Source organism: Schistocerca serialis, chromosome 8, assembly GCF_023864345.2.
Source record: "Schistocerca serialis cubense isolate TAMUIC-IGC-003099 chromosome 8, iqSchSeri2.2, whole genome shotgun sequence".
NCBI classification, from domain to species: Eukaryota; Metazoa; Arthropoda; class Insecta; order Orthoptera; family Acrididae; genus Schistocerca; species Schistocerca serialis.
In genome coordinates this window covers 496,249,686-496,265,309 of record NC_064645.1, presented here as the reverse complement: position 1 = coordinate 496,265,309, position 15,624 = coordinate 496,249,686, and the positions used below count along the sequence as shown (strand labels likewise).

The 15,624-nt window shown below is 44.2% G+C and overlaps 1 protein-coding gene across 1 annotated transcript in view; it reads right to left on the bottom strand.

Moving 5' to 3' along the window:
• LOC126416805 (eyes absent homolog 2) overlaps positions 1–15,624 on the bottom strand; it is a 763,097-nt gene that overhangs the window by 300,105 nt on the left and 447,368 nt on the right. The gene's annotated exons all lie outside the window — the stretch shown is intronic.

The window sequence follows — 15,624 nt, the reverse complement described above, 5'->3', positions numbered from 1 at the left end:
CACGGCGGCAAACAGCGCGCACCCTCTGAAAACAACTCCCGCTCGGCGACGTCCAGGATCGCCCACCATGCCAAAGATGGTTTTCTCGTCTCTCTCTGCTGTGTATCAATGGTAGTTTTCGGAGATGAACGAGATGTATCCATTCCTGTTATTCTGGTCTCCTGCATGTCTCTTATGCAGGTCTCCAACAAGCACTGAAAGTCTTCGGAACAACGACTGTGTAATCATGACTCGAAGGTATTTCCAACTTTCTCACGAATTTTGCCAGTATGTAGTCCATGAGTAGCAGCTGAATGAGAAAGTCTAATTTGTTATTTATCCACTGAATTGCTTTGAATGACACTCAGTGACAATATTCCTTGTTGTTGTTGTTGTTGTGGTCTTCAGTCCTGAGACTGGTTTGATGCAGCTCTCCATGCTACTCTATCCTGTGCAAGCTTCTTCATCTCCCAGTACCTACTGCAACCTACATCCTTCTGAATCTGGTTAGTGTATTCATCTCTTGGTCTCCCTCTGCGATTTTTACCCTCCACGCTGCCCTCCAATGCTAAATTTGTGATCCCTTGATGCCTCAAAACATGTCCTACCAACCGGTCCCTTCTTTTTGTCAAGTTATGCCACAAACTCCTCTTGTCCCCAATCCTATTCAATACCTCCTCATTAGTTATGTGATCTACCCATCTAATCTTCAGCATTCTTCTGTAGCATCACATTTCGAAAGCTTCTATTCTCTTCTTGCCCAAACTATTTATCGTCCATGTTTCACTTTCATACATGGCTACACTCCATACAAATACTTTCAGAAACGACTTCCTGACACTTAAATCTATACTCGATGTTAACAAATTTCTCTTCTTCAGAAACGCTTTCCTTGCCATTGCCAGTCTACATTTTATATCCTCTCTACTTCGACCATCATCAGTTATTTTACTTCCTAAATAGCAAAACTCCTTTACTGCTTTAAGTGTCTCATTTCCTAATCTAATTCCCTCAGCGTCACCAGACTTAATTCGACTACATTCCATTATCCTCGTTTTGCTTTTGTTGATGTTCATATCATACCCTCCTTTCAAGACACTGTCCATTCCGTTCAACTGCTCTTCCAAGTCCTTTGCTGTCTCTGACAGAATTACAATGTCATCGGCGAACCACAAAGTTTTTATTTCTTCTCCATGAATTTTAATACCTACTCCCATTTGTCTTTTGTTTCCTTTACTGCTTGCTCAATATACGAGACAGTCTTTATCAAAGTTGTCGTATCGGTTCCTGCACTGTCCTCTTCGTCCAGTGACAGCAACGTAGGTCTCTTCTGCACAATGCTCGTTCTTGTCTCGCGAACGATTGCGGAATCGTTTCATTATTTGACTTTGGTTAACTCAGTTATAACGAATTTAGTCAACATTAAGGTTATTTATCACAGTCTTCGTCAAACAGTAGCAGCAGCAATTCATCGACCATCATCCATTCACCTGCTTATACCTTTCACCCACTCCCATTTCATTTTAGTCGTAATTACGTCTTCACTCCTGTCTGTTTCCTGATCCATCAAAAATGCCATATTCTTTTAAATTATTTGCGCATCCTCGGTGGCACTTACTTTTAGCAAGTAAATAAGTATCCCTTTCAAGTATGCAACCTGTGCCAAAAATTAAGAATTCTGATTTTTTTTTTCAATTTTCTTGCTCTTGTGTATAAGAATGAGTAACATCAAAAGCCCATCACGTACACAGCACATGTATGAGGAATGGACGATTAACTGGCTCTTGCCGGCCGTTGTGGCCGAGCGGTTCTAGGTGCTTCAGTGTGGAACCGCGCGACCACTGTGGTCGCAAGTTCTAATCCTGCCTGCCCTACGTTCTAGGGGACTGATGACATCAGCTGTTAAGTCCCATAGTGCTCAGAGCCATTTGAACCCTTTGAACTGGCTCTTGATCAATATGAAGGACAACCCTGGCTTTTGCCTCAGCTTCCAATAATCAGCAGAGAATTCATTCTGCTTCGTGTGTGCTGAACCAGAAATCTCAGATGCTTAGTAGCCCGTAACAGACAACTTTCCATCAAATCATACGCTCTATTACACTTCTAATCCTTGATTTGCTCATTCATCTCACATATAGTTCACACTCTAGAAATGTTTTCCTACGAAGCTGAGGTACTAATACTGTTCGAGTATGGAACGGATAGATACAGGCTTAAAAAACTGCTTTTGACCCTCTGCTAAGCATTAATGTACGAACTGCAGAGTAATCATTTAGACGTAGATTTAATCGTATAGACGCAGACTTAATCATGTAGACGTAGATATGGAAATGGATGAGATGGAGAACGGTTTGTACAAATAAAAATACGAAATCTATATTCACACCATGAAACACAGAAGTGCATCAGCGAAGAACTGCCAAACGGGAACTTGATACTGTTTTCGAGACGAGCTGGAATGCATCTGCCGGTGGAGCACGCACAAGGAAGCCAAACCTGGGATCGATTTACAATTAGGAACACAGTTTTATTATGTCACAAAATTTTATTCGGCTGAATGGCCCAGAAAAATTGCAGCATTTTTGAACCATCACAATTAATAGGGGCTTATGATCTTGATTTTCCAGATCACCCTTCTTCTTGCCGTATCGTAGCCACCCTTTGAGAAAAGAAGCGGCTGTGATTGCAAAGAGACTACATACACAGGGTGTAAACAATAATTCTTTACGATGTACCACAGTAGTGTAGAGGAAGTCAAGACGAACGATTTGATATAGGACACTTTGGTCCATCAGTTCGGGAAACTACCACAAACTGGCCTACAAAAACAACTCAGCTACAGCGCATGCGCGGTGTTCAAGATCTTGAATACTCTCTCGCCCGCTGCGCGCAAACCATTAGTCCGAGAGAAAAAAAAGGACACGCTTTGTACGCAATTTAATACAGTAAAATTTTGTATGTCTAGAGGCTACGATTTTTGGGTTACTCGAGAAAAAAGGCACCTCCCCCCCCAGTCAGGATTTTTAATATGCTCTTCATGGCATCCTTTCCTACCACTGAACATAAATTTGCCACTACAAGAACTATTTATTATATTTGTCCTTTTTTGGTCTTCACTGGGTGGGCTATTACGTCACCGAGGCAGTCTGCTATTTCGTCAACGTTATTAATTTAAACTTAAATTTTTTTAAAAAAAGGTTTATGTAACGTTATGCATAAACTAATTAGTCGTTTCCCCTTCGATCTCAACCAGTTTCGTTGCAGGAAGACCAAACGAAGACAACATCTTAATCGTTAATTTTATCCTGCTAAAATTCACAGAAATATGAGGTAAAATTTACAGAAACGTCGATTTTACAATTTTTAAGTGCACTAATAAGCCGATGGCGTGTTAATAGCCCAGAAAATGAAGACCAAAAAGGGTTCAATATGACAACTAAATCGCGTAGTCGCAAGTTTTTGGACGCTGATGGGAGGGAGTGTCATGAGCAACATACTAAAAATGCTGACCAGCGGGGATGGGTGTCCGATTAGGGGTGTGTTTGAAGGCCACCTTTGTGAGTTTTTGGAGAATACCTCGAAAATCGTGGCCTATATGGAAAACGTATCCCAGTACAAAATTAAACTATATTAAATTGCCTGCAAACAAGTCCTATTGATTTTTTTCCTCTAGGACCAACTTTTTACGCGCAGAGAGCGAGAGAATACCGAAACTCCCGCGCACCGCGCATGCGCTGTAGTTTACGTGGTTTTATAGGACAATCTGTGGTTGTTTCCCGACTTTATGGACTACTAGTGTCCCCGCTTCCTCTGTACCACTGTGGTATGTTTAAACAATTATCGTTTACATTACATTGCCAAACTCAGGCATGCAAGGCAAATGACAAAATCGTGAGGTGATGAGGATGAAGTGGAGCGAGCGTTTAGTGAAATGTTGGCTCAGTGGTAATGTGCCACCCTAGGGATCCAAAGGTCGGATCCCCGGTAAGTCTAAGGATTTTTATTAGCCGCTTATTATTTCTTTCACTACTGGTAAGGCTCGTTAAGGTAAAATTGCTGAGCTACACCGTGGCTCAAGAGTCCAAGATGAAGTGCAAGTTGTACTTTTCCATAGTGAATGGTATATGGGAGACAAACATGTAGCTGACAATGGCCATCTGTAACTTCTTCCATTAAAAGAACTTTTTGACTGACATTCGAGTGGGGATATCTATGGCAGTACACAGGTCGGAGGGAGGCAAAGGCATAAGACTTGCAAGCTAGGAGGTACATATTCTGTTTTTCAGTTTGTAATATCATTTGTACTTTTCCATAGTGAATGGTACATGGGAGACAAACATGTGGCTGACAATGGCCATCTGTTACTTCTTCCATTAAAAGATTGGGGATATCTATGGCAGGAAATCATTGTTCACGTGCATATCGTTCTTGAGCCTCATTCACACGCTTGCAGTAGTGGCTGTTCTGTATAGATACATGACATCTTAAGAACGGTACTGCAGTAACAGACTGTGCGCTATCCGGCTAACTTCTTTACTTACAGATATCAGTGACCTGGCCTTACACGACAGCTCTTCAGTATTTGGTTGCTCTTGGAAATATTATAAACTATAATTTCAAAAACTGAGACGAGGGTTCTGAGGGGCAATTAACAGATCTGGGAAGAGATTTTACCTCATTTTGACCCTGTGTCGTCTACCAACCGCGTCGTGGGGACGTGATATTAGTTGTTAGCGTCCAACGGAATTTTTGTGACCTCCGTGGGCTTTGGTTCAAAATGGGTCAAATGGCTCTGAGCACTATGGGACTCAACTGCTGAGGTCATTAGTCCCCTAGAACTTAGAACTAGTTAAACCTAACTAACCTAAGGACATCACAAACATCCATGCCCGAGGCAGGATTCGAACCTGCGACGTAGCGGTCTTGCGGTTCCAGACTGCAGCGCCTTTAACCGCACGGCCACTTCGGCCGGCGTGGGCTTTGGTATCACGTTGTGTGTTACCCAGCGAATGATGCGATGGATCTGCCTTATCCTCACAAACAAAGCTGTTGGGTAAGTTCTCAACGCATAGTGAATATTGCGAGAAGTTATTCTTCCAGTTCAGATGGCTCACGACAGGTACCTTCACATGCGCAGGCGTGGAGTTCTGACCAGTTTTTGTGTGTACCGTAGATTAACTAATTGCACACACAACTGGCAGACATAGGCCTTGTAACAAACAATAGAACTATTACGTTAAGATTATCTTGCAACTACTACAGCTCTATAGGCATATTGTATTGTATCAGAAGAAATAAAAGAGCTCATCTCAACTTATTAATAGGTGAGACACCGAATTAATTATTCTTTTACAATTAAATTCACATAAATATCTACAGAGTTCCATATATCAACGTTGACATGCATTTGAAAAGATGCTGGAGACCAGGCGAATGAACCTGCAATCACACGACGATTCTTTACAGACTCAAGGCCTCGCAATTAAATAGCGTTAACAGCGCTTTTCCACGATTTCGTCACTCAACATATTAACCAGACGACGAGTTTAGTTAACAGTACATCACTTGAAAGCCAACAGTACAAACCAAAATCTCGCCCAAATAATGTTCCAACACCACATGAAACACCACAGAAAATGAAAATAACACCTGGAGTTGCCCACTGATGGAAGATACAGACTTGGCAAGGCGTAATTAATGCCAATAAACGGCATTTGTGCAGACTAGGCATACAGCTTCAGGGGAATATGTTGACCGCCCTCTAAATTTTTTACATGTCAGCCTCGCGACACACAGATAAGTATCACTACCGGCGTCAGCTCATCTCCAAGTAATCGGATGATCTATTTAACAAGAAAGAAAAAGCGAGATTGTAAAATACTACGAAACTAAATTAGCCGGCCACGGTGGCCGTGCGGTTCTGGCGCTGCAGTCCGGAACCGCGAGGCTGCTACGGTCACAGGTTCGAATCCTGCCTCGGGCATGGGTGTGTGTGATGTCCTTAGGTTAGTTAGGTTTAAGTAGTTCTAAGTTCTAGGGGACTTATGACCTAAGATGTTGAGTCCCATAGTGCTCAGAGCCATTTGAACCATTTTTGAAACTAAATTACAAATCTAATGAACTTTCAATTAACAACTATGCGCCCTTGTATACCTTACAAAGAAGCCAGGAGAGGTGCTCACAGTGAAAACGTACCACTAAACTACCGATACTGTAACGAATCGGACTCCCACGTATAAAACAGCTTCAGACATTTGATTACTTTACAAAAGAGTTATTGTCTTACATATTTAGTCTTAAGCATGAAAGTGACAAAAAGCTTAGGAAAGGTTTGAAATTAAGTGTGGAGCTTGTTGGAAGTCGCTAAGTGCTTTCATTCTCAAATAATGGATGAATGTTGTCTGGATACTTGCGAGCCGTCAGTTCCGCTGCTCAAGAAAAATGCACAGTTTATGACTGTAATACTTGCCTTAAAGTGTTAGACTTCTAATGTAAGATTATAGCTCTCAATGAGTAGATTATGACAGCATTTTAAATTTTTAAATTCGGTCAACAACTAAGCGAAATATTGAAAAATCAATTTTTTTGTTGCCCCTTGGAGCCATTAGAAAGGCAACCTGCGGGTTGTGCCGGGTTCCAGGATAGCGGTTTAGTGATGTAGATATGCGCTCTGATTATTGGGACTGTAGTAAACAGGTGACTACTTAACAATATAAATTTAGTAACTCGTAAGTTGCAAGAATACGTCAGTTTTAAATCTTAAATTTGCAACTTAAACGTTCTAACTCTTCAGTTGAAGAGTTACTACGTAACGCATTTAAGCACGCACAGTTGTATACACAAGTTCGTTTGATTTGTAATTTAGGTTGGTTGGCTCGTTTGGAGATTAAAGGGTTATCAGTCCCTTTTTCAGAAGTCACACAGGTCTCGGATTAAAAACATACCCCAAAAGAATCCTATCATCCGAAATCCGGGGTGGAAACAAAACCCCTAAAGCTATGTGTGTAACCACATTGAAGGAGAAAACGAAAGAATCAGGTCAAAACTGAAAACATTAACTCACAGGAAAAAAAGCGGTAGATCGTGATAAAACAATATAGCAAATGCCATTGGCTGGTAGATAGCAGGAATAAAAAAGGATAAGCCAACCACTCTGCAACACACTAAAATTCTCAGCTTAAAAACACAAGGCAAGAGAAACACGGATGGTGAAAGACGAACACCAAGCCGAACAGACAGCACCAGAGCGAGAGAGGACGAGTTAAAATGTAGGTAGGGTGAATGGCTGAAAGACGAGGTTAAGGCGCCTTGTATAGTACGATAACCCCTTCACGGACTTAAAACTATGTTAGCCGTTGATGCATTGTCACCAAAAAGCGAAGGGAGCGCGTAATGGGGATTAAAAGTCCACCGCAGGGTGGCTAAAGTTGAAAAGTCCAACAAGATATGGACCACTGTCAAGCATGTACCATAGCGACGCTGAGGTGGGTCCTCGCGACATAGGAAGTGATTGTGAGTTAGCCAAGTATGGCCGACGTGGAGCCAGCAAAGGACAATGGAGTCCTTGCGAGAGGCTCGCATGGAGGAACTCCACACATTCGTCGTCTGCTTTACCATACGCAACGTTTTCGCCAAAGTCAGGGAGCGCCATTCTCTATTCCAGAGCCCAAAAACTTTGCGGCGTAATACCGACAGAAGATCAGATTCCGGTATGTCGATCTCCAGACTCGGTTAACAGGCAGTCTCTTTTGCAAGCCTGTCGGAAAGTTCATTTTCCGGGAGTTCGAAATGTCCCAGGGTCCATTCGAAAACCACTGACCATCCACGTTGTTCGATGACGTAAGCGGACTCTTGGATGGCCACTACCAAACGATGATGAGGATAGCACTGGTCGAGAGCTTGTAAGGCACTCAAGGAGTCGCTACAAATGGGGAAGATTCCACAGCGCAGGAACAGACATGCTCAAGAGCGCGAGAAATAGCAACCAATTTTCTGTTGAAAACACTGCAGCCATCTGGCAAGGATAGCTGTTCAGTGTGTCCTCCATGAGTATAAGCGAACCCAACGTCACCTACAACCATCGAGCCACCTGTGTAAACTACGTCTGAACCTAAGACGCATCAAGAATAGAGAGAAACAGGCGGTGAGTGGCCGCAGGATGAACTGTCTTCTGGGACTTGTGATAAGTGCAGACGAAGCTGTTATCGATGTGAAGCTGTTATCGATGTATACATCATGGAGGTGAACGTGAGTGGACAAGGAGAGGTGGTAGAGGCAAAGAAACGATTTCAGTGAGAAGGGACTGAACACGGACTGCAATTGTAATCCCTGATCTAGGCCGCTATTGCGCGAGATGGATCACTGTGTTAGGGAAAAGGAGATGGTAGTTCAGATGTTTACGCAAGCCGCAAATAAGTGAGCTGTAACTGGCAAGCAGATGTTGTCACCTGGTCCGCAATGGGGGAACCCTAGTTTCCACGAGGAGCCTGTTCACAGGGCTCGTACGGAAAACTCCACAGTGGTGTACAGGGTCCAGCATCCGCAATGCTGAGGGCGATGCTGAACCGTATCCCAGGCTCCCATAGTCAAGACGGGACTGTACAAGAGCTTTGTACAGCTGCAACAGTGTAGGGTGATCTGCACCCTTGTTGGTGTGACTCAGGCATCGAAAAATGTTAAGGTGCTTCCAGAACGTTTGCTTAAGCTGACAAAGATGAAGAAGCGAAGTTTAGCAGGCGTCGAAATCAGTCCTAAAAACGATAAAAGTCCACTACATTAAGTCATCAAGACAAAGTTGTGGGTGCGGCAGAAGTGCATGACACTAGTCTAGGTGACTGAAAACTAAAAGTTGTGGGTGAGGGCCCACGACTGCACCTTTCATATGGCTCTCTGCAGTCGATGTTCAGCCATAGCGACAGTAGATGAGAAAAAGAAAATGCAAAAGTCGTCAGCACATAAGAAGGGTGATACTGAGGACCCCACAGCTTCTGCGAGAGCATTAATGGCCACTAAAATGAGTGGAACAGTCAGTACACAGCATGGCTGGACCCCATTCTCTTGGACATAAGGGAATCTGTGTGAAGCACCGACTCGAACTCTGAAGTGCGGAGTTACAGGAAGTTCTCTATAAAAATCGGAAGCGGACCCTGGATACCTTACTAGCGTAATGTAGCGAGAATGTGCTGTCGCCAAGTGGTGTAATAGGCTTTCGTTAGGTCAAAAAAGACGGCAATAAGGTGATGACGGCAGGAGAATGCTGTTCGGATGGGAGAATCTAGGTATACCAAGTTGTCAATGGTGGAGTGACCTCTCGACGGAACCAGAAGGCCCCAAGACAACCGCCGGGTCACCATAAGTTCGATCAGGTTGGACAGAACGTTGGTAAGACTAACAGGGCGATAGCTATCCATCCATATCTAGCGGGTTTCTACCAGGTTTTAGCACTGGAACGATGATACTTTCTCGCCATTGTGATGGGAATTCACCATCGCTCCCGATGCGGTTGAAGACGGCAAGGAAGTAGGGGCTCGTAATCCACTGATAGATGTTTAATCATTTGGTGATGGATGCGGTCTGGCCCAGGGGTTGTGTCGGGACAATGTGCAAGGGCACTGATACATTTTCACTCACTGAATGGAGCATTATAATGATTTTGTGAATTTGTGTGCCTCCCCGCAGAATTTTATTTTATCATAATTACTACTTGACTTCCCTGTATTTTTTATGCATTCAAAAGTTTTTTGCTTAACCCATTCTTTTACATATGGGCAATAACCAGTGGGTGTTGGCTATCGAGTATGACGTAGGCCGAGGTTAGCTGCATGGATCTGTCAACAGTGGCCTCAGTTGGACTAACGTTTATACATGACTAAGTTAGAGTGGAATATGTGTCGGTATAATTACGTTCAATTTACATGACTACTTACAACGGTATGTACTTGAGGAGTTGTAATTGTGTACAACTGTGGCATGACGATTGATCAATGTGCTTTTCCTATGTCTGATTCTTGTGTTATTTTATCTGTAGCACTGGTAATAGCTGCACTGTCAATTGAAATCTAGATCTGTTTCACTGCGGAAGATGAGTCAGTAAGCACGCAAGTCGTAACCGTAGGTCTTACGCACGAGAACGGGGGAAGAGGAAAAGAGCTTGCAGCAGGTGAGGAGAGCGTGTGCGCCGGTCGCGCTGGGGTCGTGACGGCGTCTGATTGGCCGCCGCTGACTGACAGAACTCATCACAGCCGCTAATTGCGTTCCGGAGTACTCTGCCCCTGCCGCGTAGGCCGCCCGCCGCTCGCAGCTTTGTTTTCGGTGGAGCCGGGACGCCGGAAATATTGGTCGATCACACTACGGACCTCGCCTCGTTCCGGAGGTGTCGCGTTTCAAAGCCGCCTGGGGATGAATAGCTCGATGCGCGCAACACTGGCTCTCGCAAATAATTCTCGTTTCTTTTCATTAAAGGCGGACGGCGCGGTAGCTGTTTTACCCGTTAGAAAGGACCTTCGGCGTCAGACTGATTTCCGCGAAGCCGAATCAGATACAGCTGAACACAACACATTCCCCGAACTAAAAAGTTTCTTTTTTTTCAGTTGCAATACTTTGCGGTGTGGTGTTAATACTGAATTTTACCATGAGATAAGCGTATTATCTGTTCTGATATGTCTGAAAATTGTTTTTAAGAGTGAAACCACACAAACTGCAAGATTGCACGATTTCAGGTGCTCAGCTTGGATCACGATTCTACTTTTATGCAAAATACTAACCGCTATCTGGCGTTGCTCAGTTACTTATTTACCCCAGTCTTATGCAGGAGTAAATGGTTCAAATGGCTCTGAGCACTATGGGACTTAACATCTGAGGTCATCAGTCCCCTAGAACTTAAAACTACTTAACCTAACTAACCTAAGGACATCACACACATCCATGCCCGAGGCAAGATTCGAACCTGAAGCGCCTAGAACCGCTCGGCCACCCCGGTCGGCCTATGCAGGAGTAAAATGTCATCGTTAACTGTTATCGAACAGCATAGCGACTCCGTATGTTGTTTATTTGACAGGTACCTTGTATTCGATTATTTTTGCATGCCATTTCCTTTCCGCCACTACCCATACTCTCACGGGTGAAATGTTATCGGGACTGTCATCAATCAGACTATCAACGCCGATAATTGTCAATTTAGCTGATATTTAACCACTTTCTAACCTCCATCTCCACAAATCGGCGGGCTGTGTGTATATGCCAGAGCTCTGCTGGAATAGGAACGCACGCATTGAGTATACATGCAGGGGTCTCTATTATGGTAAATGTAGCACAGCAAAAATAAACAAAAAATTACTCTTAAATACATGTCGCACAATCACATTGTATTCATATGCATGTAGTAACACTACAGTGATCATAAATAATTAGAATAATGCCACCTACGTAAGTGCAATGTAGTGGCAAAAAATTGGTGATTTTTAATGCGAAATTTTACGTGCCTATTCGAAACAGTGGTCCCAAAGTAGTCTAACGCGATTTTCGGTTTAGCGATATGTATTAACAGGGACAGTAAAACACGAAAACGTACCAGTACTGCAGCATCGACTGAATAGACCTGCAGCATGGTGGTAGCAGACAGCACCGGCCACGGCTGCACACGAATCGGGCAAGTCGAGCAAAGGAGACGTTTCGAACGAAGGTTCGTACTTTGTTTCACTGTCTCTGTTCATAAAATAACTAAATCGAATATCGCAGTAGACTGATTAACAACTGATCTACTGAATGTACACTTAAAATTCCGCTTTAAAAACGATTTTGTTTGTAACAGGAAGCAAATGGACGCTTTCCGTTGACACTGGACGTTGCATGAAAGAAGAGTGTTTGTTTGGGCTGACTCTGGCTGCACATTGCAAGAACGAAATTGCAGATATCCGCCGAGACACCAGACAACTCTCGGTATATATCGTAAGCAAGTAATTTTTTAACCTTTACAGCTCCCGAATTATGGCATCGACTTTGTTCTTTTTCAATCGAACTATATTCTCTTTTCTGTAGAATTGAAAATAGTCTTCGAAGAGGGCCTCAACGACATAACTTGTGTGTAACTTAATCAAATAACAGCATCGCAAATCACTCAGCCCTGGAGCCTTTTATCGTGCATTCATAATTCAACTTTTTGTGTGGAATGGTATCAAATACGTGTCTAGCACTGCAATAATTGGAATTTTCGATACACAAGTACTGGTAACATCTCATTATATTTAATTTTGAAGCAGTTCATCGTTACTTTAACAGGGTCTTTTTTCTTGTTACGCGATCTGCATGATAAATCTATTTTCAACAGAAACTTCAAAATTAATTCGTAAAGTACTTTATACAGAGAGTGCTGTTCCTCTAAAACTCTAAAAGTTTGATTAACAGGTATACTTATATATCTACCTTTTCGACAGCAGCCAATGACACGATTGAGAATTGCTTCGGCAACCATACGTGGGTAATAGCGAATGGATGACTTGAGGACAGTTTAAGCAGACTCAATAATTTTTGCCAAATCGTACCTCCTCGCTGGTTATTGTGAGCTTTTACGGTCAGTTAAAGCCGACCGAACGTGTGTTGTGATTTCAGACTGTAGTAGCAGCCGAACGCGCACTTCGTATTACAGTATTCCAACACTGGTAACTGTTCACCCTTCGCCCATATCGTGGCTGACGAAGTACAAATATAAAGCTAGCCCACAACAAGCCAGTAATTTAGACAAGAGGCGAGTGATTTAAACGATAAAACAGCATTTGACGAGTGTACGTTCACAGAGGTTTAGTTGGCGGTCTTATGTCGAGCGCTGTAGAGTGTGTACTGCAAGATTATTCGAAGAGTGACGGTGTACAAGCAGTAATACGTCTTGCGGTAAAGCTTACATGGAAGACGTAAAGGAGAAATTATACAATTCAAAAAATGGGTGCGAAAATGCATTGATTAACGAGATTTTGCGTAGAATGTGCTTCTTAGAGAACTTGCAGCTGAAGGCACAAAATAATACTTTTACAGACTGAGAAAGTCGGAAAGTTAATTTAATTGTAGGTTAGAAGAAGTACGAAGTAAAACACAGCGTATCGATAAGCATCTAAAAAAAAAAAAAAGCTATATCTGCAGCAACAAAGCTGAAGCTGTGTCATACCTGCTTGGTATTGGCTCAGCCGAAGGAATCTCACACATCTCTTTCGACTAGGGAAGTCAACTGTTTCTGTACTTCTAACACGATATTTTTAATTATGTGTTTAATTCCTGTCTCTCAAAACCCCGGTAACCCCATCGCGTTTGTAGGTCTGTGACATTGGCTGAAGTGGCTGTTTTATTTTTGCACATGAAAAATTTCGTATTTCAAAAGCACTCTGACTGTACGTAAGGTGTAACATACTTCACTGTTGTATCATCATATGAACGAATCATGGTGCTGATCAACACCAAATCAGCCGCGTCAGACCTACTTCAACTGTTAGGGCACTTCCCCAGACGCACCGACTACAGGCAGCAGCATCAGTGTCTCGATTTGCGCCAGGGCGTACCATGCCCATTCAGCACTGTTTGATATCAAAAGAGCTTGCACTGTTAGCGGACGTTACACATTTCGCTGGTGCTCTGCTGTTCTCAAACATCATATCTACGCAACATTAGCAGCAAAGAAATAAACAAAACAATAAATGATGTATATGTATGGAGACCGAAGCGACGAACATAATTTGGATGAAGGCCGAGATTCGAAACCGGGTCTGATGCTTACTAGGCAGATGAGTTAACCTCTACACCAGCATGGAGCAGTGGCTTTGCAAAACTGCACGAACTATTCTAGCACGCCCCCTTCCTCAATCCAAATTGCCTTTCACGCCTCAGCCCATTTGGTATTGGATCAAATGGCTCTGAGCACTATTGATCTGATGTCAAGAGTCCCCTAGACTTAGAGCTACTTAAACCTAACCAACCTAAGGACAGCACACACATCCATGCCCGAGGCAGGATTCAAACATGCGACCGTAGCAGCAGCACGGTTCCGGACTGACGCGCCTAGAACCGCTCGGCCACAACGGCGGGCACTTGGTATTGCCCTCAAACTCGAACAGCACTGCAGAGGGTCTCCAACTGTATTAGAATAGCACCTCTGGATCAAACGAAATTGGATACAGTGCCAGAAACAGGCACATGATTAAAGCACCAGTGCTTGGGGGAATACCAATTGGGCCGAGGCGTGAGTGGGAACTTGGACTGAGGAGGGAGGCGTGTTAGGATAGTCTGTGCAGTTGTGCAAATCCACCATGCCCGGGGTGGTGAATGGTTAGCGCATCTGCCTACTGAGAAGGACACCTGGATTCGAGTACCGACCTTAGTTTTCATTCGTCGCTTCAGCCTGTGTATATCATAGACGTGTGAGACTCAAAAAGGTCTCTGGAATCATATAGTTTCTTTCGATTAAAACCAACAGATAAACACTACAGAGAGGTGCAGAGTGCAAAAACTTTAGTGTGGTGGATTTAGGTGGGGAGTGTTGTGAACTGTGGTTGCATAAGACACTATCAGAGGTCGGTCCTGGACTACCTAGTTTACTACCCCGCTAACCTCTGAAAGCAATTGCGCGGTAACCGTTACCAAATGCCTTGTGTACTCCACTTTGCTTGTTGTTTTTGTTTTCTCATTTTTAAATGAGTGAAGAGATTAATCTTGGTCTATCACGGACCGGTTTGAGGGCTTTCCTGTGGGCGAGCACTGTGACCGAATGTTATTTCTGCTTTAGTGAAAGTTTAAATCGCGGGTATAAACCGCCAACTGTGCGGGAGGAGGCGGGGCTCGTTGCCCGCCGCACACGTTCACTCCCCGATGTGGCGTTATTTCTTACCTGTTCACGCTTGCGGCCGATTGCGAAGTTCAAGTGTCCGCACTATATGCTGACAACCTGTCCAGTGGTACGTTAACTGGGGTAAGGGAAGCTACTTGACCAGCCACTGTTCAACTTACTGGATCAGGATTGCCCTGAATCACGCACACTGGACCGAACGATCTTGTCCGCACACGTTTGGGTACTAAATTAGTAGCCTAGCGTGAAGCAGCCAGTAACCAGGTTCCGGCACGAGGCTGTTGCAGAGAGACTTGGAGGAGAGACGGGAAAAGCTAAATGAGCGCACTTGCGGCAAAGTTGGCGCGGCGCGATGAATGCGGCTGTCCCGGTTGTGATTTGAGAGTGCGCCGGTGGCAGGCGGGCGGGCGGCCGCCCCACAAAGGGCTGGCGAGGCTCGTTAGAGTGTCGGTAATAACGCCGGGACTGCTGCCCCACGCCGGGACAGGCAGCGCCAGGCACAACCAATAATGGCCGGCTGCGGCTCCGGTTACTGCCGGCCGCGGCTAATGAAATACCGCGACGCCAACACCCGGCCCGCCGTTAACGCTGGCGTGGCCACTGCCAGGGGGCGCAGAGTGGAGTGGCGTGCCGGCGCTCTCTGGGGTCGCGCTCCTACGTACCCCGCCACGGACACACTCAGTGACTCCTCCTTTAATTATCAGATTAAATGTTCGGACATCTACACCGCAGTTCCCTGCGCGCATCGAAACTTCGAAAGGAAAGCACGCTCTGCCATGTAAGCTGATCAAAAAATAGCAATTGTGTAAAGAAAAAAGCGG